Genomic DNA, 4,634 nt, shown 5'->3' with positions numbered 1-4,634 from the left:
CCCAAATTTACAATAATTAAGTTTCAAAATGGAAAACTTCAAAAGTCCTATTATTATTGGGGTTAAATCAAATTTAATTATTTTTTGAAATGTGTAATTTAATTACGCCACGCCAAGAACCATATAATGATTCTAAATTATATTCTATTAAACTTAATGATTCTGGATTATATTCTACTAAGGAATTTTCGTAAGAACTCGACATTTATCATTTTAAATAAAACTAGTTGTTGGGCTAAGTAGATTCAAATTAATAATATTCATTATAAATAATAAAAATATAATAATATAAGAAAAAAAAAAAGCTTTATGAAAATGATAATGCATGAGTAGAATGTAGGGGGGTGGACCCGAGCGTTCCGTTTACGCTTGATGTGCTCATTGTGTTCCCCCGCTAGATGGGAAAACTCTCCCATAATGTTCGGTCTAAATCCAATAATTCAAACTTTTCATTTAACGAAGAAGGATTTAGATTAGATTATTGTATTCTAAAAAAGTTTTATGTGTTTGTTCTTGGAACGAGATTAATGTAATTAATTTACAAAATTAACACTTAGCTTTGTTGAAGAATGATGGAAATTATGTTAGGATGAAAAACATAGCTTTGTTAATTGTATAAAATAGTTGGCAAACATAAAATTTCCATTTTAGTTGTTATGAAATTGGGCCACAAGATATTGCTTCCAAAAGGTAGTGGGCTGAACTTTTCCTCAATCCGGCAATCAATTTAGATTGAGACCAAAAACTTTTAAACCCAAACCCACAGATTTAAAACCCTAAAATCCTAAACCTTAAACCCAAAACCCAAAAATAAAAACCCTAAATCCTAAAAACCCAAAACATAAAACCTTAAACTCTTAAACTCTTTTTGCCCTACACCCTAAAATCTTAAACCATAAACTCTAAAACCTAAAGCTTAAACTAATAAATCTTAAAACCTATATCCCTAAACTTTAAACCTTAAACCCTAAACCTCATACATTGAAATCCTAAGCTTTAAACTCTAAAAACTAACACTAAAATTTAAATTATATATCATAAACCCTAAATCCTAAAATCATAAATTATAAAAATCCTAAAAACAAACCCTAAACACTAAAACAACTTTTACTCTGTATCATAAAACCTTAAATTTTGAATTCTAAACCCTAAAACACTAAAATCTAAATAATAAAACTTAAATCGTGAAAGCTTATAAACCAACCCTAAACCCTAAAACTCTTTTACCCTATATTCTAAAATCTTAAATCCTAAACTCCAAATCTTAGAATCTAAACCTATAAACCTTAAAACCTAAATCTCTAAACTATGAAACTTAAACTCTAAGTACTAAATTCTAAATCTTCCTAAAACTAAACCTGAAACTCTAGATCATAAACAGTAAATCATAAACTCTAAATCCTAAAATCTTAAATCATAAAACCCTAAAAACAAACCTTAAACATAAAAATATCTTTTACTTTATATTCGAAAACATCAAACCCTAAATTCTAAACTATAAAAGCCTAAAAACTAAATAATAAATCCTAAACCATAAAACCTTAAAACTAACAGTAAATAATAAAACTCTTTTACCCATTACTTTAAAGCCTTAAACCTTAAACCCTAAACTCAAAACTCTAAAACATAAACCCATAAATCTTAAATCATAAGTTCCTAAATCAGAAATCATAAACCCTAAACCCTAAAAACCTAAACCTAAACTTTAAAAGCTAACCCTAATATCTAAACTCTAAACTTTAAACCTTAAATTCTGAAATTTAAAACCGTAAAACCTTAAAAACTAACCTTAAGTGTTAAAGCTCTTTTATTATATATCCTAAAACCTTAAATCCTAAACTCTATACTTTGAAACTCTAAAATCTGAACTCAAAATCCTAAACACTAAACCTTAAATACTAAAACCTAAACATTAACCATAAATCCTAAAATCTAAATCTAAACTAAGCTTAACCTTAAAATTCTAAAACCTCAAACCTAAATCATAAGCATTAAACCCTAACATCTTAAACACTAAATTGCAAAACTCAAAACTCTAAACCATAAATTGTAAATTCTAAACTATAAACCTTGAAATAACTTTTTATTTATGTATTTTTTTGAACACATAATTGGTGACAATTTAAAATAAAAATAATGTTTTTAAAGTAAACAAAAACTGACACAATTAGTTAATATGAAACTAGAACGAAAGATATTTTTATTGTATATACATAACTTCCATAAGTATAGACATATTAATATACATTCTGTCAATTATTGCAAGTTTATATGTATAAGAAAATAATTACTGAAAAGTAGTTCATATACAAATGAGGATAGTTGGAGTTTCCAAGTGAATTTCTTTTAACAAAACTAGAATTATTTATCCATTACAATTTTTTCCACGTGATTAATCTACTTAATTTGTAAGAAAAATTAATAAAGAACCTAAATTTGGTAGATGAACCTTTAAAAAGTAACAGATTACATACACACATTATATTTGTTACATATATATATATATATATATATTCTATTTTAATTCTAGCTAGTCAAAGGTGTATGAATATATTCCTTTATAATTTGATTATAGTGTTTATTGTTTTTATATTATTTGTTAACATCTTAAGTTTTATTCGATATAGTCAATTAAAATAATAATGACTAATAATCAATGTAACAATAAAATATAACTAATTATCAAGTGTTAGTAATCAAGAATTTTAACATAAATGAACGTGATGATTTCTTAGAATATAATTATTGCATGTATTGGAGATGTAAATTAATAATGAATAAATTAATATAGATATTTAAAATTAGGAAATTTAATTTTACTCATAATTATTATTATTCAATAATAACTCATTTATCTGTTTCGATTATTTAGGTTTATCCATATTTTAATTTCAGTATATAGTTGAAAGAGTATTTAAATATTTTGGCCGTTAATCTGTTGTCTTGTTTTTCTTAATTAATAAATTAAAAAAAAGTAATTATTCCAAAAACACATGCAAGTTAGAAGAGTTTATGAATATTTTAAATATGTGTTTTCATAATTTTTTAATAAAAATTAAATTTTATTAATTCATCTCTTGTCTTAAAATACTCATGTAATGTTTTAATGTATTTGAGTATTCTAAAAGGGAAATTAATATATGCGTCTGTAGTGTCCTACAAGAGGAGGACTGGTTGAGGCTGAACTAAATAGTAAGGGAACATCAGGATGGACGGTGGAGGAGGTTGTAGAGGATTTCAACGGTTACGATTGAGCTGGGTCGGGTATAAAAGGGAGTGGTGGGCTAAGAAAAAAAAAGAAAAGTAAATAGGAGAAAAGAGAGGGAATAAAGGGAGAAAGATCGAGAAGAGTGAGTGAGAGACGTTGCGACTGGAATTGGCTAGGAAAAATGAGATTGAAGAGAAATTCTGCTGAACCAGTGGAAGATGGAAACATGAGGTAAGTAAATTTTGACCTTCAAATTCTATGTTGGCAATGTATGTTAAATTTCTAACTTTCAATTCCAGCATGATTGTTGAGTGTCGAGGGAAAGAATGCAGAGAGAATTGAGGAAATAACAGTACTGGAGTGATGGAGAGGGAGAAGAGTTCATTCAAAATTGGAAGGACCAGCAGTATTTGTTGGAACGAATTAGGTTAGAAATCAGCGGCGGAGTAGGACTTGGCGAGTGGATTTAAATTTATCAGAGCCTTCGCGTAGGCTGTTAGAGTTTAATGAAGCGGAATTGTCAATTAGCAGAGATTTAGTGACAAGAGGCTTAATATAGGAAGCTGAGTGGGGAGTGTGAGTGGAAGGAAAAGCGGTCGATGAGCAGGTGCTGGTTTGGTATTTTGGAAAGCCAAAATAGGCGATTTTGTGGGTGTGCATGACCAACGGATGGCCGGTAATTATAGGTAAACATTGTGCTCTATAATTTGAAAAGTCGGTACAGGTTTCCGTGGGTGTGTATGTTCAATGGATTGTCCGAGTCGGTATGAGACAATGGCGCAATATGGCAAAAAGCCAATATAGGCGATTGTGTGTGTGTGGCCAACGGATGGCCGACGTTGCATGAGCTTGCTATTTGGTATTCCAAAAAGCCAAGATCGGCGATTGAGTCTGTGTGCGGCCAACGGATGGTCAACATTGTCTGAAACTGCGGTTTATATTTTGTTTGTATCCTGTGAATGATAAAATTTTAATATATAATACTCGACGGACCAGTATGTTATTATTATTTTTTTCTTATATACTCATATAATATACTTAATTTTATTTTTATCTTCATAATTTATTATTTATTTTATTAAATATAAAAATTTAATTTAATTATATATAATAATTATTTATTTAAATACAAATATAATTATATTAATAAATAATTTATTTATTTTTCATTACATATTTTTTATATATAATTTATTATTACATATAATAAGTAAGAGTAAATTAGTAATTTGACTGAAAATACAAGTATAACATCCTATTATTCAAACAAAAATATGTTATTAACGTATATTAATATACAATTATCTACAAATTAAAATTTTTTACCATTCTCATATTGTGTTATAATCATTTATTACTGTCATTTTTATACATTAATTAATCATCATTAAAATTTATTAAAACAGAATGTTAGTATTCTGAAATG

The 4,634-nt window shown here is 27.3% G+C and overlaps 1 long non-coding RNA gene across 1 annotated transcript; it reads left to right on the top strand.

Moving 5' to 3' along the window:
- The first annotated feature begins 3,223 nt into the window (after positions 1 to 3,223).
- LOC148239743 (uncharacterized) lies at positions 3,224 to 4,206 on the top strand. Its single transcript, XR_015816549.1, has 2 exons — positions 3,224 to 3,439; positions 3,508 to 4,206. It is a non-coding gene; the product is annotated as an uncharacterized LOC148239743 (long non-coding RNA).
- The last annotated feature ends 428 nt before the right edge of the window (positions 4,207 to 4,634 follow it).

This window comes from Carica papaya, chromosome 9, assembly GCF_054855325.1.
Source record: "Carica papaya isolate Zhongbai chromosome 9, ASM5485532v1, whole genome shotgun sequence".
Lineage (NCBI taxonomy): Eukaryota > Viridiplantae > Streptophyta > Magnoliopsida > Brassicales > Caricaceae > Carica > Carica papaya.
Note: the sequence above shows the minus strand (reverse complement) of the source record. Positions and strands in the feature narration are given on the sequence as shown.